This window comes from Esox lucius, chromosome 11, assembly GCF_011004845.1.
Source record: "Esox lucius isolate fEsoLuc1 chromosome 11, fEsoLuc1.pri, whole genome shotgun sequence".
Classification (NCBI taxonomy): domain Eukaryota; kingdom Metazoa; phylum Chordata; class Actinopteri; order Esociformes; family Esocidae; genus Esox; species Esox lucius.
The window spans coordinates 55,361,291-55,388,230 of NC_047579.1; the positions used below are offsets into that span (position 1 = coordinate 55,361,291).

Sequence of the window (26,940 nt, forward strand, 5' to 3'; positions counted from 1 at the left end):
TAAGTTTTGGTTCATCCTTTCTACCTTTCCCTGGGACTGTGGATGGTACACAGTGCCAAAAGCATGTTTTAGGCCCAATAAGCTCTCTACCTTCTGTAAATCACTGTTCTTAAAGTGAGTCCCATTGTCTGACCTGATTTTCTCTGGGAAGCCGTGTCTGGGAATGTACTGGTTCACTAAACACTTGATCACTGTCTGACTGTCCTCCCTTCTTGCTGGCCAGGCTTCTGGCCACCCTGTGAACATGTCCACACACACTAACATGTAGCGGCACCCCCGTACAGTTTCCCCCATGTCAGTGTAGTCTATCACTATCTCTTGTCCAGGTCTCGTCGTCATGGGGAACACCCCCATCTCAGGTTTGATCGTCGGTTTTGGATTGTGGTGAGTGCAGATGGTGCATGTCCTAGTGTAGTTACGTACCATGTCTACCATAATTGGTTCCTCAACATCTGTGCTGGCCCTACATGGCCCAACCCGTGGGCTTCTGCAAATTTATCTCCCCGCATGGCTGGTGGAAGTATTACTTTACCGTCTGGCCCTCTCCAGAGCCCGCTCGTCTCTGTTGCTCCTCTCTGTTGCCAAATTGTTTTCTCTTGTAGGGAAGCCCCCTTTTGATGTCTCACTAGCTCGTCTCTCTCAGAGCCTTCTCCCCCCTTTTTCTGAAACAGGACCCCGTTCATGACTCATCCTGTTTCAGAAAAATCTAGAAAAAAGGTGTTGTGTAGTCTGGTATGGCCAGATCAGCTGCGGTGGCTAGTTGTTGTTTCAGCAAAATGAAGTCCTTGTCGGCCGGGCAAGTCCAATTGAGAGTGGCTTTAAGTTTACGCATTCCCTGCTCCTTAACTAGCGCTCTAAGTGGCTCTGTGAGCCCTGAATAGTTTGGTATGTAATTGCGGCTGTACCCCGTGAGCCCCAGGAATGATAACATTTCCTGAACCGTAGTGGGTTTAGGATGGTGGAGGCTGGTTGTGCGGTGAGCTGGGGAAAGCCCCGCTCCCTTCTGCGAGATTACTCTGCCCAGAAAGGAGACCTGCGTCCTTACCAGCTGTAGCTTTTCTTTTGACACCTTGAACCCTTTCTCAGCCAGTCTGGTGAGGACCGTCATTGTAGCTTGGATGCAGGCGGCCACCGTTGGGGCCGCCATTGTCGCCCCTATGTGTGAAAGAAAAAATATCACGAAGTTCCTCTGCTGGTGGGAGACAGAAAAAAGCGTTAGCCAGGTCAATGCAGGTGTACCATTTTTACATCTTACAGCTGTGTGAGTACCATACGTTTGGCGCCTGAGTGAGTGTCCAATCAGTACATTTGACCGCCCTTTTAACCATGGGCCCCAGGTCTTTTGCTTGGTGTTTAGGATGCAGGGCCTACATGTATGAATTTAGACCCGACCTGTAACGTGTCCCCACACACTACATCCCCAAACCCCTCTCTATACACCTCATCGCCCTGCCGATCATAAAATAGGGTCACATGTGGGGGGTCTGGCGGAGGAAAGTACGGCTCGAGGAGGGAGATCCACGGCCTCCACTTGAAGTCGATGTCCCGTCTGGTAACGTGACAGTTAGTCCATCTGGAGAACACAAGATATTAGCCCCCAGTTTTATAAACAAGTCTCTCCCCAATAAGTTCACTGGTGTGTTTGTCGACACCACATACGGATGGCTGAGGGCCTGTTTACCCAGTATCGTTTTAAGAGGAAATGTCACTGGCAAAGTCTGTCCCACTCCTTCAAACCCCACAACTTCCACTGTCTTGGAGGATAGTAGTCCTGTGACGGGAGGGGCGGTGATGGTGGAAAACGTGGCACCTGTGTCAACCAGAAAGGAGAAGTCCTTCCCGTCGACATTCAGGGACAGCATAGGATCTGCCCTTCCCCCGCTGTCCCCTCCCCCCCCTGTAGACCGTCACACCTGGTCCCACCCTCCCTCATAAGAGAGTGGGTATTGTCCAGGTGTGCTAGGTGGTGGGACGGCGTGTGGGTTGTGAACTGGAGCTGCCCCTTGGTTTGGGTATCCTCTGCCCCCTGCAGTGTTCTGTGGGCAGTTTCTGGACCAGTGGTTCGGGTCACCACACGTAAAGCAGACTCCGTATGGGACTTGGGCTCCTGGAGCCCCTCTGCCTCTACCCCGCCCCCTCCCCCTACCATAACCTCCCCTCGGAGTCCCTGGTCGATAGGGCGCGGTGAATGCCCCCCGGCCACCGTGAGGTTGGGGTGCCCATGTGGGAACAGGGTATAAATCGGGTGTGTCAGGTTCTCCTGAGCATAGGGCTGCCATCTGTCTGTGTTTCTTTTTCCCTTCATTGAGCCTCCCTTTGGCTTCACCCAGCTGTAAGCGCAACAGGTTCTCTTCCAGTCCCTGTATCTGTTTGTCTTTCTCTGTCTCCTCATCTTTTGCCCTCTGTAAATGATGTACTATGTGTCTTTCCCATACGTGTGATTCACTACCCGGCAAGTCAGGATTTGCCATCATTGCCTCTTTTATTTTCTCTGGAAGTCCCTCTAAGACCGCCCTTCTAAACCACTCCTGCTGCAGACCCCCCTTCCCCGGGTGGTGCCCTGTGTGTTTGGCCCATGTGTCCTTACATGCTTCTAGATACTGTCTAGGGTGTTGCTCTTTTTCCCAAAGTAACTTGGGCATCGGGGCCCCAGCGGGCAAGGGAAATCGTTCCCTCAGGGCCGTGGCTATGCGCCCGACCACCTGACTGAAAGGAGTGTCGTCAGGGCTCCGCCTAGTGGCGGCCCCTTTTTCTATCTCAGTCATAGCCTGGGCGGACATGGCTCGGGCGGCTACTGCCCTCCAGTCCCCCAGTGCCAACATTTGACCAGCTGTGAGTTTATCAAATTGTGACAACCATAGTCCACCTCCCTCTCCCATCGGGGTAATTTATCTACCAGTGCCTGTACGTCTCCCAGCCCCAATGGTTTATATCGCGGTTCGCCGCCTCCCACTCTAAAGAGAGGCAGCTGAAACCCAGCACAACCAGCTTCCCCTGCTTATGACCGTGTATACATTTTATTTTGAGTCTTTTGAAGTGATTCTACTGTGTCATGGTGTAGTTTATGTTCTGGTGGGGGCGTACGCGGCAGAGGGTATACGTCCACGTCTCCCTCACTCCCGTCTCCACTACTGTCTGTGTCGGGGTCTTTGTCTGAGTCAGTCCATCTCCCTACTGCATTGCCCGTGAGTACCACCCGTCCTCTATGTGAATTCCCTTTTTTCTGCCTAGTTCTGGTCCTTCTCACTGTGTCACTATCGTCCGACCCTGACCTTGAGTCCTCACCTAACCTGCCTTTAGTACGGCCTGATCTTTTCTTTATGGACCCAGTAATCTCCTCTTGTTTATTCTTTCCTAGTCGTCTCCCCTTCTCGCTCCTCTTTCTCTGCCCTTGCCTTGAACGGTTTCACCTCCCCCTCAGTGTCTGTCTCGCTCTCTGACTCCGCCTTCCTACTTAATTTTCTCTTATCTTGCTTTCCTGTGAATTGAGTTATGGGCTTGCTGTTCTGTGTGTCTAAAGACAATATCCCACTCTCTAAACATAACGCTGGATATAATGGTACACGGTACCATGCACCACCAGGTCATCTTCATATGCTAGGGGTTCTATCTCTCCTCCCTTTTTCTCCTTAATTTTCTGTCCCTTTTTCTCTTTGTTCAAATGGTCTACGCCCTGACACCACACTGCTAATTTACACCATTCTTTTCTGTGCTTTTCCCATTCCTTCTCCTTTTCTCTATATCTCCCTCTCTTGACCAAATTGGCTGTTTCCTTCTTGTCTCTAACTCTATCTCGATTTTTGGAACACTCCTTCTCCTTATTCCACAAAATAACATGTAATGGTCTCCTTTCCTCCATCCTTAATCCTGCCTCGTTTACCACTTGTCGCAATTTCTCTTCTATCCCTTCTTTTTCTTTCTGAATTGGGTCCATCCTGCCTACAACAGTCATTACATTTGCCATCTGTATCCCCAATTGTTTCCACTTTCCCGTGCCTGGACACCGCCCATCGTCATCAACTTCTCTCTCACACTTCCCGTCCATTTCAACCTGACTTACGTTACTGTGAGTCCCAGACTCAGAATAATTAACAAATGATTAACGGGTACCTGACCCAGCACTTTTGGGACTCAAACCCAGTTTTCTTATAAAGAATTTGGGGAGTTCCAAAACTCCCCGGGCCTCTAACCCAGCTGAACGGGTCCCTGACCCAACACTTTTTGGGACTTGAACCCAGTTCTCTTATACAGAATTTGGGGAGTTCCAAAACTCCCCGGGCCTCCAACCCAGATACAGAATTTGGGGAGTTCTAAAACTCCCCGGGACTCTAACCCAGATACAGAATTTGGGGAGTTCTAAAACTCCCCGGGACTCTAACCCAGATACAGAATTTGGGGAGTTCTAAAACTCCCCGGGACTCTAACCCAGATACAGAATTTGGGGAGTTCTAAAACTCCCCGGGACTCTAACCCAGATACAGAATTTGGGGAGTTCCAAAACTCCCCGGGACTCTAACCCAGATACAGAATTTGGGGAGTTCCAAAACTCCCCGGGACTCTAACCCAGATACAGAATTTGGGGAGTTCCAAAACTCCCCGGGACTCTAACCCAGATACAGAATTTGGGGAGTTCTAAAACTCCCCGGGACTCTAACCCAGATACAGAATTCGGGGAGTTTTAGAACTCCCCGGGACTCTAACCCAGATACAGAATTTGGGGAGTTCCAAAACTCCCCGGGACTCTAACCCAGATACAGAATTTGGGGAGTTCCAAAACTCCCCGGGACTCTAACCCAGATACAGAATTTGGGGAGTTCTAAAACTCCCCGGGACTCTAACCCAGATACAGAATTTGGGGAGTTCCAAAACTCCCCGGGACTCTAACCCAGATACAGAATTTGGGGAGTTCTAAAACTCCCCGGGACTCTAACCCAAATACAGAATTTGGGGAGTTCTAAAACTCCCCGGGACTCTAACCCAGATGAACCTTTACACACAATAAATACTTCGAGGTGCCCCTAAGTCCTCGGGCCTCTAACCCGACTGGTTGCCGAGACTCTAACTCGCAACTCTCCACCGTCCCCGTCGGGAAGTGGCGTAGGGTAGTCAACCCTAGAACGATTAACGGGCCTCTAACCCGACTTACAGTGAGACTCTAACTCACACACCGGTAGCGGGCCTCTAACCCGACTTACAGTGAGACTCTAACTCACACACCGGTAACGGGCCTCTAACCCGACTTATAGTGAGACTCTAACTCACAGACCGTTCCCCTGTCCCCCTGAATTTAAACCAGTCTCCTAATACGTTTTCCACAGGTTCAAAATTTAGTTCATAGCCAATATGCAGATTTAGATATAACCGGCTCTGCTTACCTTTTTTATGATGCACCGGTGCTGGAACCTGTGAGTCCCGTGTAGTTCAACTGGACCGAGTCGAATTCCTTCTCCCTTTTTCCAATCCCGGACGAGCCCCCAAATTGTTGAAGTCTAACACTTCCCCGAGTTGGTTTGTTGGAAAGGAGAATAAAACACAGGGAGTCAGGGCAATTACCGTAGTTATACGTCCATTTATTACAGAAGCTTCTGGAGACACGTGTCGCCGCACAATGTCTAAGGATCAACATTCAAAACATCATTTTTATACTTCTACTACGCCCAAAAAGATAGAGGCGTTAACTTACAAAGTGTGTGCCATTGGCCCAATCCCAGTTTTATTCCTTATAGGATAACTGCAAGTATCCCCTTGCCCCCCTTTCTGGTTTCTGTCTTGTCTGTCCGACTATGTGTGTGTGTCTCTGACCTGTGACCTGTTTCTCACAAAACAGACATACTAAATCTTTCTATCCCCGGCAACCGCTTGAACAGATTTCCTATTCTCCTACTTGCTCCTTCAGTTTCGGTTCATATTACAGACATTTAATATTTTGTTTCATTGGTTACAACAGCTTATAACAGTTCACTAACTTATACAATTACTACATCTACAGAAGCTAAACCTCTACACATTGTCCCACAAACCAGTTAGAATGTTATAACTATGTTGTCAAGTATTACACACAGCAAAGACAGAAGATTCGGTGTTACCTTTTATCTGCAGCTTATCCATCATGTAATAGAAAAAGGCAATTTGAACTTCGCTCATTTTCTCCCTCAAGTGCAAACCTTTCGGTAAAAAGGGCTCCAGCCTCTCCATCATATCCATTTTTGCATGGTGTTTTTTTAATTAATTAATTAATGGTGAGGCTGGTCGTTTGGAGGAGGATTGCCTGTAACTATGGGTCCCATGAACAGGCATCTGGGGTCCAGGGGTCTCAAGAGCGGATGGCTGGGGTACAGGGGTGCCAGGAGCGGATGGCTGGGGTACAGGGGTGCCAGGAGCGGATGGCTGGGGTACAGGGGTGTCAGGAGCGGATGGCTGGGGTACTGGGGTGTCAGGAGCGGATGGCTGGGGTACAGGGGTCTCAGGAGCGGATGGGGTCCTTAAGGCTTCCACCTCTTCTTTTAAATTTGTTAGTCCTGCCTCCACGGCAGCCAACCGGCTCTGTTGGGAGGCAAGCTCTTTCTTAAGATGTTCAGTTTCTTGAAGTTGGTTCTCGAATGTGGTGCCGAGAGCCTGGTGGCTTTTCTTCCACTTTTGAAATTGCCCCATTGTAAACACTTTAAGTGCGTCCAGTTTGGTATTAAACACCTCCTCAGACGACAACTCTGTGACTTCATCTTCAGAACCGCTCATATTTCCTGCAAGAAAATCACAAACAAAGAACCTTCATAAGTTGGAGTGAATACTTCTAGAATGATTAGATAATGATACGCAAAGCTATTTCATTTCATGGCATAAGAACGTATTTTATTCTTTTACAACAACTTTCTTTCATTTGTGAATGATATTGATACAATAACGATCAACAAAGGGGACTATAACCTACCCTACCTACCCAGGCATCAATCTGCACTGACCCCATAGAGGACCCACATTCTCCAGGCAACAGGAGGCAGGATTATGTATGCTGTTCTCTGCTCATGGGACTAACATTTACCACATAGGTTCAGGGGGCCTGTTTAGTGTAGTGTTTAGCCACCTAAACAGTACTCTAAAGGTCAAAAATAACTTTCTTACCAAAGGTTTTCTGTACATCTGCCAGGGTTCAATCTCCCAGGAGTCTGTAGCATTGTCCTATCAGAACCAGGAGAGATGGACATCACACTATCAGGTGGCTCCATCCAGGACCAGTACATTAAACACCTGTTGAGAAACCACACACACACACACTCTATAATCATAGCAGAAAGAAAGATGGAGAGAAACTGTACAATAACCGTGTACTACACAAATAGAAACATTTACAGAGTGCAACAGGCACCCTGCACTTTCCACAATTAGAACACCTGTATGTATCCTGGCTACAGGAGGCTAGGCTACTGTGCTGGCCCTCTACTCATGGGGAAAGAAAAAGGGTACAGTGGTCTCTGAATTTTTTCCTCCTGAGCTGTACTCGCAGCGTTACATTACAAAAACAAGGACCACTCTGGTAGTCACAACAGGCACCAAGCACGTAGGACAATTCTCACCTGGGTACTGGATGATAGGGTTAGCCCCAGCTCTGGTTTCTCTATGCAGGCAGGCAGGCATCCCTGGCTCGGCCCTACTCTGCTCACGGGGAAAGAACAGATCAAGGGTTCAGTGGTCTCTTAATTTTTTCCCCCGGAGCTGTACTCGCAGCGTTACCTAAGAAAATAAAACAAGTAGCACTCACATCTTTAGTAGCCAGCTGGCTAGCGCGGCCTACTTGCTAACGGGTTAGTGAAAGCCATAGGTAACCTATAGGAGCTGGCTAACTAGCAAGCTACTTACTAACTAATCTATTCTTACCACCATCAGAGATGGTATTATTATTATTATATATTATACGGAAGCTTAACTGAACGACAGAGAAAGGCAACGGACCGGACATTCTGTTGTACAGGAAACCGGGTCCCCGTCAACAGAATAACCGGAATCAGAGGTTCCTACAGAATGTATATCTTATTCACCCGAATGCTATAGAAAAGCCAAGAAGGGGTTAGGGTTAGGTAAATGTAAAGTGGGTGGCGCTGCCAAAGGCAGCGTCCACCAATGCATTAACTAAGTCCTGTGGAGAATCCCTGGGCCCTCACCTCTCGTTTAGGCCTTGCAGGTTCTTCAATCAATCAATCAATCAATCAAAATGTATTTATAAAGCGCTTTTTACAACAGCAGTTGTCACAAAGTGCTTTACAGAGACACCCGGCCTTAAACCCCAAGGAGCAAACAACAGTAGTGTTGAATTTCAGTGGCTAGGAAAAACTCCCTAAGAAGGTCGAATTTTAGGAAGAAACCTAGAGAGGACCCAGGCTCAGAGGGGTGACCAGTCCTCTTCTGGCTGTGCCGGGTGAGATATTAAGAGTCCAATTGGAATAATAAATACATTTCTCTTGGCTAAATCCAGAGTATATTTGATTGTAGACTAGGTCAGAAGTATGACCAGGTGGACAAGGACAGGAACAGCAACTCTTGAGACATATTTTATATGTTCTTCAAAGGAGAGGTCAGGGTCAAGGGTAATGCCAAGGTTTTTTTTACAGTTTTTTGGGATACGACCATGCAGCCGTCGAGGTTCACAGTGAGATCTGCTAACAACGCTCTTTGTTTTTTGGGTCCTAAAAGGAGCATTTCTGTTTTATTTGAGTTTAAGAGCAAGAAATTCTCTGTCATCCACTTCCTAATATCTGAAACGCATGCTTCCAAAATAGCTAATTTAGGGGCTTCTCCATGCTTCATTGAAATATATAACTGTGTGTCATCAGCATAACAGTGAAAGTTAATATTGTGATTTCGGATTACATCGCCCAGAGGGAGCATGTATAGTGAGAAAAGTAATGGGCCCAGAACCGAGCCTTGAGGAACTTGTTGTGGAAATTTCTTATACAATGTATTCTGATTGTATTAAGGACTGAGTCCCACTGTTAAGATAGGTACAGGAATGTGTGGGACCTGGTATTTGCATAGGGGACATCTATTGTCTGTCCAGATGCAGATCAATGGGTTTTAGGACAGGATAGGAGAAGATACAGCAAGGGGGCAGTAAGGCCAGTTGGCCCCTTTGGGTAAACATTATTGCAGGAAGGATAAGGTGGGGGAAGATAGCATTTGACGTGTGTGATAGAACAAAGGGAAAGGTGTTTGATTGACATGAAACAGATGGCAGCATCTTACCACACCCCTTCTTCCTATGTAATAAATACTGTCGAAATGATGTTTTTATTTAGAAAACTATCCACCGTTACTTTGTAACCTGTATACTTTCTCCTTGCAAGCAAGATTAAAACCGTTTATTGCGCAATTGATTTCTCCTGTCTTACCTACCATTTTCATAGAACTTTGGAATTTAGAAATTGCCATCACAAACTCCAAAGCATACCTTTGACTTGTCAGAGGATATGCCATTCACACTAACGAACTGATATCTTTCAGATAAATAAGATTTAAACCAGGCTAGAACATGTCCACGTAGCCCAATATTGGTTTCCAGTCTCTCTAAGAGAAGGGAGTGATCAATAGTGTCAAAAGCAGCACTAAGATCAAGAAGCAACAGGACGGATGCGGAACCTTTGTCTGAGGCCATTAGAAGGTCATTTGTTACCTTCACGAGTGCAGTCTCAGTACTATGATGGGATCTAAAACCGGACTGGAATATTTCATAAATGTTTTTTGTCTTTAGGAAGGCATTCAGTTGTTGGGAAACACATTTTTCTAAGATTTTTGAGAGGAACGGGAGGTTCGATATTGGCCTATAATTGTTTAATCTGTCGGGATCTAGATTAGATTTTTTTAGAAGAGGCTTAATTTCCGCAATTTTTTGTGAGTTTGGTACGCATCCGGAGGAAAGGCAGCAATTTATTATGTTCAGCATTGGCTGACCTAGCACAGGAAATAACTCCTTAAGTAATTTTGTAGGAATCGGGTCTAGCTGAGAGTTTGTGGGTTTAGAACTCATTACAAATTTTGTAAATGTGTCGAGCGATACGGTATCAAAAAAACTCAAGTGTCCCCATTGACACCTGATCTTGTTACTCCTGTAGGCTGCTATCAGGCTGTGATCAGGAAGTAGTTTGAAATCTTGATTAAAGGAGTTAAAGTTGTTCCTGAGCAACTGGACAGTGTGAGGAGAGTAGGTGGTAATAACTGGCAGTAGGCTTTCCTAAACATGGTGTAAGTGTAGCCCCTTGTGGTCAGTGCCGTGAATAGCGTTATAGTAGCCAATTGGAAATCCTCTTCCCTCGTGCATATCCTATGGAATCTCAGGAGATGAGATTTAAGTAAGCCTGCATAGGTATGCTGGGGGTGGAAACTTGATCTATATAATAGGGCATGTGTGTCAGTTTCCTTAAAATAGACTTTAATATCCAATTTGCCAGTGTCCTAAAATCAGGACCCTTGTAAACAGTTGTGTCTAAGAAATCCACAGCAGTATCACTACTTGTGGATTTAACTTTAATAGATGGATTATGGGTACTCAGGAAGACTGTGAACTCCTCCTTTGTGTGTGCCCAAATACCCCAAATGTCATCCAAGTATCTGTAGAATTGTGTTGGCTGTTATGGACAGGCAGCCAGGGCAGAAGATTCCCACTCAGCCATAAAAATATTGGCGTAGGCGGGAGCAAACTTCTTGCCCATAGCGGTGCCTTTAATTTGTGAAAAGAAATTTCCATCAAATTCAAAATAATTTCTGGCCAAATTAATTTCTAGTAATTGTAGTAGTTCTTTGTCAGGCCTCCTGGCATCAGGATACTTAAGGAATATGTTTTTGATAGATTGAATACCCTCCTGAATATCTATGTTCGTGTACAAGCTGTCCACATCCATAGTAAACAGGAGGGCATCAGATGGGATAGTGAGGCTCTTGACAATTTCTGTCACAGTCTGATACAATGGGCCTACCTGGGGGAATCTCCCTGGACCTGTTCCAGGAGGACCTGGGTTTATGTATTTTAGGCAACATGTAAAATAGTCTAGGTCAGGGTTCAGAGTTCCCCTGTAAATAGAGAATCTGTTTGTGGTTAATGAATCTCTTATTGAATAGTGATTTCAAGATTTTGTCTACCATGGGGATGGTGTCTTTGGAAATTGGTTTAGTCAATTTGGTGTAATATGTCGTGTCATTCAATTGTCTGTATCCCTCCCAGAGATACTGCTCCCTATCCATAATTACAATGGCACTGCCCTTATCAGCTGGTTTAATAATAATATCTTTGTTCTTTAATAGGGCCTTATGTGCCTCTATTTCCCACTGGTCCAAATTAGGGGTTAGTCTGCCAATCTGAAATTCATTGTGGAAGTAATCTAGGTCTGTTTTGTTTTTTTTAATTTGCAAACATATTTTTATTGAATTTTACAACACATTTAACAAAAGAACAAACATAGTCCCCTTAAATACAAACAGAACTTGCTCACAGCCCTCCCCTCCATAATAACCCTGGCAGTTAGTAAAAATAATAACAATTAAAATTAAATTAAAAAAAATAAAATAATAATAAAAAAATAAAATAATAAGAATAATAATAATAATAATTAAGAAATACATCCCTAGACAATGGTTTAAATTATACACTTCTGTTACAAATTAAGCATTTACTACAACTTCACACATCTATAGCCTCTTCAATATCACCTTCTTTGACAAACCTCAAGAACATATCCCAAATTTCGTAGAATTCAGAAGGCTTTCCCTTAATAACATATGTTAGCTTCTCAAGGGCCAAACTGGAAATCAGGTTTTTTAGCCAAAGTCCAAGGGAAGGACAACAGGTATCCTTCCAGCAAAGGGCAATTGAACGCCTGGCTTGTAGTAGGCACAAATCCACCAGCTTCTTCTCTTCGGTTGGCAGAGAGTAATTGTCTACATAAATGCCTTGGTAAATATTGCATTTAAAACACAAGTCCGGATTATTAGGGTTACATTTATTTAATCTTACAGGAGTGATATAAGTTCTCATTATCCAGTTATATTGTAATAGTCTTAAACGAGTATTTATAGTTTGAGTTTGTGCTTTTAAACATATTTTACCCCACTCATCCAATGAAATGTCTTTATTTAAATCTTGCATCCATTCTCGTCTTTTATTTTCAGAATCTTCTTTATGATTCTGTACCAGTATATTATATAATTGGGTAATTCGGCTTTTACTGAAACATTCTTGTGTAGAAAAGGTTTCCAGTGTAGACAATGGAGGGAGTTGCACAGATTTCTTTAATTTTGAAAAAATAAAACTTCTAAGCTGTAGATATTTTTTTTTTAAAATCCGGGGTATATTAAACTTTGATACCAGATTGTCAAATGACAATAAAATATTGTCTTCATACAAGTCCATCAATCAAACTATTCCTTTATTCAACCATAGTTTAAACCCCATATAATTTTTAGCTGGAGTAAAATATTCATTCCCCCAAATCGGGGAAAAGCAAGACAGCAAGGGGGCCTCTCCAAGAAATGTATGAATTCGTACCAGATCATAATGGTATTTTTTACAAATGGATTTTCTGTTTTCCGTTTTAGTTCTTTAAGGGGTGCTGAATGTAAAAAGCTGTCAAGTGTCAAGCCTTTTGCAGCCAACATTTCAACCTGTAACCAAGGCAAATTGGTTTCTCTAGAGAACCAGAACATCGCAGCCCTAATTTCAGCATCTAACTCACGCATCTTTTGTCTATCTTTGTTAAATTTGGAACTAGTATAACTAATCATTTGACCTCTAATAAATGCCTTAAAGGCTTCCCATCTAATGGCAGCCGAGGTTTGATCTGTATTTATTGAAAAATACAAGTCTCTGTTCCCCAACAAATTTAATGAAATCAGAGTTTTGCAACCATCTAGGCTGCAAACGCCATCTAGGGGAACCTTTAATTGCTTGAGTGTCTAAATAAAATAATGAGGTGGGGGAATGATCTGACAAAACCGCACTATCGTATATACAACTTTCTATATTAGGCAATAAAGAAACAGAAATTAAGAAGTAATCTATACGAGATGAGGTTTTAGATAAAGAAGAGAAACATGAGTATTCCCGTTTTAATGGGTTTAGTGTTCTCCAAGGGTCGTATAGATTAAAATCTTTCATGGCTTGTCTTATTTTCCTTCTACTTTGAGAGTGAGAACTATCCAGGCCTGAAGAACGGTCAAGCAACGGGTCAAGAGTGCAATTAAAATCACCTGCTATTATCAATGTTCCGGGTAGCGGGGCAATCAATAAGAAAATATTCTCAAAAAAAGCAGGATTATCATCGTTTGGGGCATAAATATTGACCAAATTAAAAATGTTACTCAGGCTGTGATCCATATAAGTTCCCTGCACTATCAGGTATCTACCAGCCTTGTCTGTAATGATCTTATTTACTTGGAAGGGTACAGACTTATGGATCAACACCATAACTCCCCTTGAATGAGAAGAAAAACATGAAGCCAAGACCTGACCTGGCCATCTTCTTTGTACCTTTTGGAGTTCCACATTAAGTAAATGAATGTCCTGAAGGAATACTATAGAGCAGAGGTGTCAAACCGGTTCCACGGAGGGCCGAGTGTCTGCAGGTTTTTGCTCTCTCCTTGTACTTGACTGGTTAATTAGGTCACTGATTGGTTAGTTTCTACCCTCACCTGGTTGTGTAGGTATGAACTAGGAACCAATGTATAGGAAAAACCAAAAACCTGCAGACACTCGGCCCTTTGTGGAACCGGTTTGACACCTGTGCTATAGAGGATTCCAATTGCTTAATCCTCGTCATCACTTGCTTTAGTTTAATTATTTTAATAATCCCCCTTACATTCCAAGAGTTGAGTTTAAGCTTCCTTATCTGTGAGATTTTGCTTTGATTGAAGACAGATTGTACAGCATAGCAATAGCCATATAAAGTAAATAATCATTCGATGTGGAAGTTAGCCAAGAAATCAGACAATCTAAGAAGCTAATATAGCAAATATAAAAACAAATGAATAACTCAAATCCTGCCATGAACACCCCCCATTAGCTGTTATCCAGAATTGAACACCCTCCCCCCTTTATCAACTTGGGATATAGTTATGTCTCCACACCGATCCAATATTAACAAGGGAGCAGTTAAACCAAACCAAGTGCTTATTAAGACCAATACAAACAAAACCATAAGACCAACAAAAAATGTTTGACCTGGCATTTGAATTACAAAAAAATAAAAAAATAAAATGTATTACGCATATACAAAATAAAATAATAACCAAGCCATCAGTGTATATAAATACACTAGAGATAGTACATAAAAAAGTTAAAGTAAGAACCTACCCATCTGTGAATAGAAGAAATGCACAAATATATATAACTCCGAGCCACGTCGTTCTCGCTAGGATTCAGATAAAGAAAATCTGACGTGTCCTTTCAGGTTCTGTCCACTCCACCTGTACTTAGTATTCCCTGCAAAAACGTATCCGCCTCAACTGGGTCCTCAAACTCACGGGTCTGTCCATCGATAGTCAGGCGCAGCTTGGCATGGATCTCAACCGTTGTTTAACTCCGTCAAAACGCCTTCTTTGACGGTGAAGATCCGCGGATAAATCGGGGAAAAATCTGACTTCATGATCTCCATACATGATCTTGCCTTTAATCCTCGCAGCTCTCATCACCCAGACTTTATCTTGGAAGTTCAAAAACTTCATGATCAGCACTTTTGGAGGAGATGACTGTATTGTGAACGGCCAGGTAGTCTGTGCGCTCTCTCGATGATGGGGGGCGCGGGAAAAGTAGCCATAGTTAGCCATAGTGGGCGCGTTGCAACAACCGAAGTATTTGGCTTACTCTTTTTAAACTTTAATAAAAATAAAATAAATGCGAAAAAACTCTGTGATGGTCTGAGTCTAATTTTTATTTTCAGTTCTTCAAAAAGTATTTACAAGAATTGGCAACGTTTCGACCATAGCATGGTCTTCATCAGGCTATAAAAAAGTAAGTGCGAGATGGAAAATGGGGGCTAACTGACAAATGGATACAATATATACAATGGTGTGGTCCCTCTTAATTGGTCCGTGTATGATGCACAATACATTTGATATTTGAAATTTAGCCAATCCCCATAAGGTACTGGGTCAAGCCACATCTTATAGGGTGAGGGTTAGGGGGTTAGGGTTAGGTTATTTAAAGAAAACAGACTAATCTGATGTGCTCTGGCACAAGCTATACCTATAAAAATGGTAGGACTGGTATATAAATACTTTTGTGACAGGGAACATTTAAAACAATATTTTCAAAATTAAAGGAAAAGGGGACATATACGTCAATATAACCCTTTCTAAAAAAAGAAACAAAAAAAAGGGAAAACCAATATTATAATGGCATCACATTTTATCAGATACAAAGGCTCAGGCTGAGGGAACAATTCTCTTATTAAAAAGGTCCACTCTCAAATTTTGAATCCAAAGCTGAGGGTGAAATTATTTAAAAACCCAAACAAAGAAGGGGGTCAAGGTTAGGGTTAAGGGGTTGGGATTAGGTCCAGGAATCTAGAGGTTAAGGTTAGGATAAAATAAATGGATCAGGGTTAGATACAACCACATCAGAGTCAAAAGACTCGGATTAGGGTTAGGTAATGGAATTCAATGGTTAGGGCTAGGAAACAAACAGAGTGGGTGCCAGAGGCACCAGTGCATAAACTATGTGCCCGCGGTCAACCCCAGGACCCTCACCCCTCATTCAAACCTAAAGGTTGAATTGTACTAAGTTTGTGGATCCAAAGCCTTTCAGGCCTCCTCCTCTGGGCAGTGGACCATCTCGAATTGGCCTCTAATATTGTAGCCTCCAATTGGGACCAGCCCTGTGCAATAAAATGTTGGACCAGGGGAGTACCAGTGTCCTTTCTCTTAGTAATAGTATATCTATGTTGAGTGAATCTTGTCAATAGAGTGTTTCCAGTCTCACCCACATATTGGAGAGTGCAGTGTCTGCACTTAATCAGATACACAGTTTTTAGTTTGGACACTGGTATTCCCCTGGGTCTTGAAAACCTCACCATTATGCCGGTTTGTAACCCAAAAGGAATGTTTAAAGAAGTCTCCCTTGCCCATCTGTTTAGGGGGAGATAGGGGTTTCAATTTAGATTTACTAATGTATCCTGCAAGTTTTTATTGCGTCTATATGCCGCAATCAATCTGTGGTCAGGTAAGTGGTTAGAATGTTCTATAAAGGAAGTGAAATGTTTCCTAATCACCCTCATTAACTTTACAGTGTAAGGTGAATATGTGGTGATAACCGGCAAAATGGAATCCAACATCTGTGGTTTGGTTTGTTTTGTTTAAAAGACTTAAGGGCTTTTCTAAACATGGTTTTAGTATATCCTCTAGTGGTCAAAGCAGAAAATAATATTTGAGTAGCCCACCTAAAGTCCTCAACTCTCGTACAAATCCTGTGGAACCTGAGAAGTTGGGACTTAAGGAGGCCTGCATATGTGTGTTGTGGATGGAAGCTGGACCGAAATAAAAGGGCATGTGTGTCCGTCTCTTTGAAAAATACCTTGATGTCCAATTTGCCTGTGTTATTAAATGTAGGGCCTTTATAGGTGGAGGTGTCCAGGAAATCCACCGAAGTATCACTCCACGTGGATTTGACCTTAATTGATGCAATATGATTGTTTAAAGTGGTAAGAAAAATCTCAAAATCCTCCCTCGAGTGAGTCCAAATCCCCCAAATGTCATCTAGGAATCTATAATACTGCAAGGGTTGTTTGGGACAGGCAGCCAGGGCAGAAGCCTCCCACTCTGCCATGAATATATTGGCATATGCTGGGGCAAATTTCTTTCCCATGGCAGTCCCTTTAATCTGTAAATAAGAATTACCATCGAATTCGAAATCATTTCTGGATAAATTTATATTCAATAATTCAAGGAGTTCCTTATCAGGTGTTCTACTATCCGGATATTTAATAAAAATGTTTTTAATTGACTGGATACCCTCCTTTATATCAATATTAGTACAGAGACTGTCTACGTCCATTGTAAACAAAAAGGAATTTACAGGAATGGTGAGATTTTTAATTATATCTACAAAATGGTTAGTGTCCTAACATAACTAGGGTGTCCAATCGAGAGAGGATTTAAGAAGAAATCAATATATACAGCAGTGAAATAGGTTTCACTGTTACAATCTGAAACAATAGGTCTACCAGGTGGAATTTCACCAGCCCTATTCCAGGATAACCTGGCTTTATGAATCTTAGGTAGCATATAGAATAACCTAGCTCGGGGTTCAGGGGCCCCTTGCAGATATACTTTTTGTTTATGATTGATATACCTCTTAGTCTTAAGGGAGTTAAGAAGTCTATCAACCATAGGAACTGTGTCCATATAAATGGGTTTGTCCAGTTTGGTATAATATGTAGTGTCGTTAAGTTGTCTATAACCCTCCCACAGATATTGTTCTCTATCCATAATTACTATTGCACTGCCCTTGTCAGCAGGTTTGATGACTATTGTTTTGTCAGAAAGCAATGCCTTATGTACTCTGATTTCCAAATGATCTAGGTTTGACTCAGTTCTGCCAATAGTGAAATCTGTTTGGAAGTAGTCAATTAAATCTTTAATTAAACGCAGTACATTAGATGGTAACTTGTCTGCCAGAGGGACCCAGGTAGATCTATGAGTGAATGGTAATGGTTCTGAATCAGGTTGATCCTCAAAATATACGACCAATTTGATTCTCCTATGATATTGCTGGAGGTCGTGTCTGATTTGACTTCTAACCTTAGGGTTGTTATGGCCGTCTACCGTTGGGATAAAAGTTAAGCCCTTATTCAGTAATGTCAATTGTGCTCCCGTGGGAATAAAATGTTTTGACAGGTTAATCACATTCTTGTCCCCCGTACCCGATGTAGGATTCACGGGGACTATTTGTTTAAACATCTAAGCCAATGATCAAGTATGCGTTGAGCTGTACTCTGGGTCCAGTGAACATTGTCCCTTTCAGTCTCAAACAATTCCCCTGGTAGTTTGGGGAGGAAGCATTGATGTTTGGCAATATAGGCGTTCAATCTGGACAAATTCTCCCTTTCCAACTGTGGCAGAGTACTGGAAAAGTTGATGAGCGGGACCACAACTTGTGCAACAGGACAGGCTTGCTTAGCTATCCTGACAGCCCCCTGTAATTGTTTAATAGATGTCTTTTCAGGACTCTGAGTCCTGTTGTTTATCCCAAAAGCCAGGATCAAAGTCTGTACCGAGGGAGAGGCCCTAAAGCTGACCAAAATAGCTTCAGCATTTCTGAATGTGGCCCCGGGATAACAGTCAATTTGCAAGTCCTTCTGTGTAAAGGGGGGTATTCTAGAGAGGTTAGAGTCCCCTAACATTACCAATTTACATTTGTGTATAACCCTCCAGTCTCCTATTTTATTCAAAGTGGTCATGTGCCTAAAAGGTCTCTGCAGTGACAAAGGTGAGGAGACCCGTGGTTTCCTGAAAACTGGAGTGTTCTGAACTGGAGGTCCCACCGGTGGAGGGGTCAGCGGAATGGGGAAATCTGAGTCTCCCTCCTCAATTGGGTGTTCCTCCTATGAAGATAAATCTGATTCAAAGAGGGCCCCCTGACCTGAGCGGACCCCCGATGCAGGAGGGACAAAAGGCCCTGCCTGTTGTGCAGTGTCATCCCCAGACTCCTCATCACAAGAGTGCCAGTCTGGTCTTCCCCGAAGTGGAGTGTGTTCCCCACTGGCAGAAGGAGTGCGATGAATCACTGAAGCTGGTCCGTCTGACCTCCGGCCCTTTCTCTGTTGTCTGGGTGCCTGTGTTAAGGAGAGAGTAGGAGGACACAGGATAGGGAGAGCGACAAACGGGAGAACTGGAGAGCAAGGGGAGGGGAAGGGAAAAGGAGGGGAGGAGACACCCATATTCCCCCTAGGACCCTGTTGTCCCATCGGTGACCAGTTACTGACAGGAACGGTTATCGTGCCACAGTCCACAACCCCGGCTTCGACTAGCGGTGCAGGGGCCAGGAACGGTTCAGAAATCCTGTTACGTCCAGAAGTACATATACTGCTCAGAAATGCATGATGGGACAGATGATGAGTGGAAACAGCTGAACCGGGTAACGGGGTAGGTGGAGTCATTGATGAGCTTGATTGAAGAACATTGTCACCTGTACTGAGAAGACCCACATATAGAGCAGAACAAAACACATACACAGAACACTACAGAGATATTGAACAGGGGACGTAACACGCCCACCACAAAAAGACACAATGAATAGTTAGTGTCACCAATCTGTACGCAACGTTCCCTGTAAACAATTACTCCGGCAGCGGAAGTCTCACCAGACTCGCGAGAGCGCGTCAGCAACAACGTTGTTGGAACCCTTAATATGGTGGATAGTTAGGTTGTATCCCTGCACAATCAACGCCCACCGCATCAACAGTCTGTTGCTGTTGTACATCCTGCTGAGGAAAACTAGAAGATTATGATCGGTGTAAACAACCACAGGTAAGGCACTAGACCCAACATACACTTCAAAGAATTGTAACGCTAACAGTAGTGCCAACGTCTCTTGCTCGATTGTAGAATAACGTGTCTGACAGGGTGTGAATTTCTTAGAATAGAAACAAACGGGCCTATCGATCCCTTCATCATCCTCCTGTATCAGAACTGCCCCTGCACCCATACTACTGGCATCGACTTCCAGCTTGAAAGGCTTGCTGGGATCGGGTGCTGCTAAAACCGGGGAGGAACAGAGAAGAGCCTTAGCTGACTCAAACGCCTGTTGACACTCTGCAGACCACGTAAACTGTACCTTCGGGCTCAGTAATGAGGTGAGAGGCGCTATTACGGTAGAGAAATTCTTACAGAATGTACGGTAATAACCAACCATACCAACAAATCGCCGCAGCTGGCGTCTGGTGGTTGGCACAGGATATGAAACGATAGCTTCCACTTTCCTACTTATGGGACGTACCTCGCCCCTACCTACTTCCTTCCCTAAGTAGGTCACTGTTGCCTTGCCGAAATCACATTTCGCTAAATTCAGCGTTAGGGAGGTTGCTGCTAAACGACGGCACCTGCCAATATCCCTTCAGCATATCTAATTTGCTGACATAAACCGCTGAACCAATGGTATCAACGCAATCGTCAATTCTGGGCATATGATATGAATTAGGTACGGTAATAGCGTTTACTCGCCTATAATCCGTACACAACCTAGAAGTACCGTCTGGTTTGGGTACCAAAATACAGGGAGAGCTCCACGGACTGTGGCTAGGTATAGCCATGTTGTTTTTAGTTAGATACTCAGTTTCCTTCCTCATTACCTCTCTTTTTCTGGTGTTAACACGGTAGGGGTGCATTCTGATGGGCGACGCATTTCCTACGTCAATGTCATGCTCCAACACTGTTGTGCGGCCGGGAACGTCCTGAAAGAGACTGGGAAACGAATGAATGAGGTGAATGAGTTCTTCCTGTTTCTTGTTGTCTAAATGCACCATTATAGACGGCAACACTTTCTTCATTTCTGAATTGTTTAACCTTTCACTGATCCTTATACCAGACTGTTCTTTTAAACCGTCCTCCATGTCATCCTCAGGGCAGACCTTTGCAACCAGCATCCCAGCTACCGGACCTGGAGCACCACATGGACTGGACTTTGTTGGGCTAACAGGTTTGTTAACATTTACGGTGCTGTATTCTTTGAGCATATTAACATGGCATAAGCGGTGAGGGCGCCTCCTCTCAGGGGTTCTTATGATGTAATTTGTTTCACTTGTGCATTTTTCCACAGTGTATGGACCACAATAATGAGCTGATAAAGATGAACCTGGCACCGGTAACAACACTAGTACCTGATCTCCAGGGACAAACACACGTTTCACAGCCTTTTTGTCATACCTTATTTTCATCCGTTTCTGGGTGCTGGAAAGAGACTCCTTAGCTAGTTCACATGCTTTATGCAACCTTTCACAGGTCTTGGTCACATAGTCCAATACATTACTCACTGTACTCTGCGTTGAACTCAGCATTTGTTCCTTTAACACATGTAATGGTCCTTGCACTGTATGGCCGAGTATGAGGTCGTTAGGGCTGAACCCCAGGGATTCCTGAGTTGCTTCCCTAATGGCAAACAGTACAAAAGGAACCCCCTCGTCCCAGTCTGACTGTGTAGACAAACAATATTTCTTTAACATGCCTTTCAGCGTTTGGTGCCATCTCTCTAAGGCTCCCTGACTTTCAGGGTAGTAGGCACTGGACTTCTGATGTGTTATTGCCAAGGACCTCAACACTGACGCAAACAAAGAGGATGTGAAATTGGACCCATGGTCCGACTGTAACACCCTAGGCAATCCGAACGTGGTAAAGAACTTAATGAGTACTGCATTTGCTGTTATCTTTCGGAGAGGGATAGCCTCTGGGTACCTGGTTGCACAACACATGCAGCTTTCACCACCTCATAATCTCCGCTCTCTTCCAGGGACAGAGACGCCACCACCTCCTGTGCCTTCCCTGTCAGCCTACACTGGAGCAGCAAAGACCAGACCTCCTTAGGCCAGCGAAGAGCCCCTGCTACTCTCTCAAAAGCGGAGAAGTAGGAATCCACTTCTGCTTCTCTGAATGGAGGAACGACAGCTATGTTTCTCCCAACATCAAAAGGCCCCTCTCTACCCACTGGTGAGGAGGGAGCTACTCCTGCAGCCAGCTCAAGCTGCCGTATCTGTATTTTAGTCTCCGTTTCTGCTTTCAGTTCCATCCTTCTGATTTCTCTGCTGGTCTCCACTTGCAGCTTCTGGATATCTAACTTTCTCAGTGCTAAATCATAATCCTGATTTTGTTTCTCTGTTTTGTCTCTTTTGTCACTATTTAGTGTCAGTATAGAATGGTCAGTGAATGCTGGAGGGAAAAAAGGCCCAGGTTGTCATACAAAGTCCTTCCCCCACTGAGGAATTGTAGTTTTGGTTCTCCCTGGTATGGTGCTGTTGACACACAGGGTGTAGGAGGGGTAGAAGCCCTTGGGATCAACTCCCTGGACCTGGTCTCTGCTCTGGACACACCTACAATGAGGATAGAGTAGAGGGAGGGAGGATAGAAAACCAAAGGGAGACCGGGAAAGTAGAGGGAGGGAGAAGAGAGTGGAAGATAACTGTAGTCGTCTCTCCTGTAGCCCCATGGTCAGCAGCCTGTCCTCTGGTCCGTCTGGTTCCACGTAGGCCTGGATGCACGTGGTCGGCCTCCCCAAGCTACCAGTGCACGGTTGCGCTCCTTGTAGTTGGCTCGAACAAAATTTACAAAAAACTATATTCCACCTACTATGTGGTGAAATAGATGTCATGGTTGTTGGTCCTTGTAGCGGTATGAACCGTATGCGTAATAAATAAATTAGTGTGCGGACCTGATACCTCATGCAAAGGGCAGTACCTTGTACAACCGGTGAAGGGTGAAATAGCGGAGATGTACTGGGGACTATTGATACCGGACAAACAGGGCATTCTATCACAATACTTCAAGGGGAGGCCGTGGATCTCCCTCCTTGAGCCGTACTTTCCTCCGCCAGACCCCCCTCATGTAACCCTATTTTGTGATCGACAGGGCGACGAGGTGTATAGAGAGGGGTTGGGGATGTAGTGTGTGGGGACACGTGGCAGATTGGGTCTATATTCATATATGCAGGCCCGGAAGGGATAGCGGCAGATGTACAGTTGACAGACGAGCAGGAACAGTGGTACATGATGGCGGACGAGTCCGTCCCGCATGCCTCACTGGCCCTGCATCCTAAACACCAAGCGAAAGACCAGGGGCCCATGGTTAAAAGGGCGGTCGATAGCACTGATTGGACACCCACTCAGGCGCCAAATGTATGGTACTCACCCAGTTGTAAGACATATCGGTTAGAGGCACCAGGGACCGATTGGGTATATTTAGAAGCACTCACTAATTTGACCCCTGATCAAAAATGGTTTACCTACATTGACCTGGCTAATGCTTTTTTCTGTCTCCCACTAGCAGATGAACTTCGTGACATCTTTTCTTTCACACATAGGGGTTGACAATGGCGATACACGAGACTACCACAGGGGTTTGTGCTTTCCCCTGGCATATTCAACCAGGTACTGAGAAAAGCGCTGCAGGGATGCTGCCTGCCGACAGGGGTAACTTTGGTCCAATATGTAGACGACATGCTGCTGGCGGCTCCGACGGTGGCCGCCTGCATTCAAGCTACAATGACGGTCCTCACCAGACTGGCTGAGAAAGGGTTCAAGGTGTCGAAAGAAAAACTACAGTTGGTAAGAACACAGGTCTCCTTTCTGGGCAGAGTAATCTCGCAGAAGGGAGCGGGGCTTTCACCAGCACACCGCACAACCATTCTCCACCATCCCAAACCCACTACTGTTCAGGAAATGCTGTCATTCCTGGGCTCACGGGGTACAGGGCTCACAGAGCCACTTAGAGCTCTCGTTAAAGAGCAGGGAATGCGTAAACTTAAAGCCACACTCAATTGTACTTGCCCGGCCGACCAGGCCTTCATTCTGCTGAAGCAACAACTAACCACCGCAGCTGATTTGGCAATTCCCGACTACATAAAAACCCTTTTTTCGAGATGTTTCTGAAACAGGACAAGTCATGAAAGGGGTCCTGTTTCAGGAAAAAGGGGGGGGGGGTAGGAACATCCTCATGTACATAAGCGTAGGATTTGACAAAACCGAAAAAAGGCACACCACCTGCTCACAGCACGTCGCGGGGGTGGTGAAACTCATTCAAATATGCGCACACATAGTGATGGGACATCAACTTCAGATACTCACAACACACAGTGTAGTGTCGTATGTAAATTCACAGATGTTCACTATGACTTCCCTCAGGCAACAACACCTAAGCAAAATTCTTGGGGCTCCAAATTTTATTTTCACACACGAGGGGATAAATATAGCATACCGGATGGGGACAGGGCTACCACATTAGTGGGTGCAAGAGGTAGTGAGGGAGAGTAAGACACGAACCGATCTGGGGGCAGAGGACCTCTTCACTGATGGGTGTTGTTTCAGACATGAACAAGATGGGCTGAGGGCGGCGTTTGCGGTAGTGAAACTAACACCAGAGGGTTTAGTTACAATGAAAGCAGAGAGGCTCCAAGGACTGCAGTCAGCCCAGAGAGCAGAAGTGAGAGCTGTGATAGAGGCACTCACGCAGGCCAAGGGGAAGAGAGTAAACCTTTACACAGATTCGGCATACGCGGTAGGCGCAGCACACGTGGAGCTAGGACAGTGGTTAAAAGCTGGGTTTAGAACAGCAGGGGACAAACTGATTAAACACGAGGCGGAGATGAGAGAACTAGCCAAGGCCCTGGACCTGCCCGAAAAGGTAGCAATCATAAATAAGGACACGATAGCTTCACCACAGATACTCACCACAATCCAAAACCAACGATTAAACCCGAGATGGGGCGTTCCCCATGATGATGAGACCTGGACAGGAGACAGTGATTACACTAACATGGGGGAACCAGTACGGGGGTGCCGTTACATGTTAGTATGTGTGGACATGTTCACAGGGTGGCCAGAGGCCTGGCTGGCTAGGAGTGAGGACAGTCAGACAGTGATTAAGTGTTTAGTGAACCTGTACATTCCCAGACACAGGTTTCCAGAGAAAATCAGGTCAGACAACGTGACTCACTTTGAGAACAGTGACTTACAGAAGGTAGAGAGCTTATTGGGCCTAAAGCATGCTTTTGGCACAGTATACCACCCACAGTCCCAGGGAAGGGTAGAAAGGATGAACCAAAATTTAAAGATCAAGTTGGCTAAGATATGTGCACAGACCAAATTGAACTGGGTAGATGCACTGCCACTGGCACTCATGATTCGATGCTCGTTAAACCAAACCACCGGGTTCACCCCATACGAGCTGCTGACGGGGAGTCCACGTGATGGTCCTGTGTCCTTTCCACGTGACTTACTCCACGTGATGGTCCTCTGTCCTTTCCACGTGACTTACTCCACGTGATGGTGCTCTGTTGTGTCCACGTGGCTTAGTCCACTTAGATTCCACGTGGCTTACTCCACGTGATGGTCCTCAGTCCTTTCCAAGTGGCTTAGTCCACGTGATGGTACTCCGTCCTTTCCATGTGACTTAGTCCACGTGATGGTGCTCTGTCGTGTCCATGTGGCTTAGTCCACTTAGATTCCACCTGGCTTACTCCACGTGATGGTACTCTGTCCTTTCCATGTGACTTAGTCCACGTGATGGTGCTCTGTCGTGTCCACGTGGCTTAGTCCACTTAGATTCCACGTGGCCTACTCCACGTGATGGTCCTCCGTCCTTTCCATGTGGCTTAGTCCACTTAGATTCCATGTGGCTTACTCCACGTGATGGTCTTCAGTCCTTTCCAAGTGGCTTAGTCCACGTGATGGTCCTCCGTCCTTTCCACGTGACTTGGTCCATCTGATGGTACTCTGTCCTTTCCACATGACTTAGTCCTCGTGATGGTACTCCGTCCTTTCCATGTGACTTACTCCACGTGATGGTGCTCTGTTGTGTCCACGTGGCTTTGTCCACTTAGATTCCACGTGGCTTACTCCACGTGATGGTCCTCCGTCCTTTCCACGTGGCTTAGTCCACTTAGATTCCACGTGGCTTACTCCACGTGATGGTCCTCCGTCCTTTCCATGTGCCTTAGTCCACGTGATGGTCCTCCGTCCTTTCCACGTGACTTGGTCCACGTGATGGTACTCTGTCCTTTCCAGGTGACTTAGTCCTCGTGATGGTGCTCTGTCGTGTCCACGTGGCTTTGTCCACTTAGATTCCACGTGGCTAACTCCACGTGATAGTCTTCCGTCCTTTCCACGTGATCTCTTCTTTTTCTTTCTGAATTGGGTCCATCCTGCCTACAATTGTCATTACATTTGCCACCTGTATCCCCAATTGTTTCCATTTTCCCGTGCCTGGACCCCACACATCGTCATCTACTTCTCTCTCAAACTCCCCGTCCATTTCTCCCTGACTTATTTTACTGGGAGTCCCAGACTCAGAATGATTAACGGGTCCCTGACCCAACACTTTTGGGACTTGAACCCAGTTCTCTTATAAAAATTTGGGGAGTTCCAAACTCCCCGGGCCTCTAACCCTGCTGAACTTGAACTTTTACACACAATAAATATTTCGAGGTGCCCCTAAGTCCTCGGGCCTTTAACCCGACTGATTGTCAAGTTTCTTACTTACAATCTCCACCGTCCACGTCAGGAAGTGGTGTGGGGTAGTCAACCCGAGAACAAATACCAATTGAATTTAAACCAGTATGTGAGATTTTATCTCACCCGTTATGTTCGAGGTGTCCTTATCTCCTCGGGCCGTTCACCCGACTGATTGTCAAGTCTCCTGCTTACAATCTCCACCATCCCCGTCGGGAAGTGGTCTGGGGTAGTCAACCCGAGAACCAATACCAATTGCCTCACCCTCCTGAATTTAAACCAGTACCACTACATTCTCCACAGGTTCACAATTTAGTTCACAGCCAATACGCAGATTTAGATATAACAGGCTCTGCTTACCTTTTTTATGATGCACCAGTGCTGGAACCTGTGAGTCCTGTATAGGTCAACTGGACCGAGTCGAATTATTTTTCCAATCCCGGACCGACCCCCAAAATTGTTGAAGTCTAACACTTCCCCGAGTTGGTTTGTTGGAAAGGAGAATAAAACACCAGGAGTCAGGTCAATTACCGTACCACATATTCCGTTTATTACAAAAGCTTTTGGAGACAAGTGTCGCCGCACAATGTCTAAGGATCAACAGTCAAAACATCATTTTATACTTCAACTACGCCCAAAAGATAGAGGCGTTAAGTTAACAAAGCCAGTGTGCCATTGGCCCAATCCCAGTTCTATTCCTTATAAGTTTAACTGCAAGTATCCCCTTGCCCCCCTTGTGGTTTCTGTGTTGTCTGTC

At 45.0% G+C, this 26,940-nt stretch overlaps 1 long non-coding RNA gene across 1 annotated transcript; it reads left to right on the forward strand.

Annotated features, from left to right (window-relative positions):
* Positions 1–19,729: 19,729 nt before the first annotated feature.
* LOC117595273 lies at positions 19,730–20,632 on the forward strand. Its single transcript, XR_004576480.1, has 3 exons — positions 19,730–19,826; positions 20,350–20,453; positions 20,594–20,632. It is a non-coding gene; the product is annotated as an uncharacterized LOC117595273 (long non-coding RNA).
* The last annotated feature ends 6,308 nt before the right edge of the window (positions 20,633–26,940 follow it).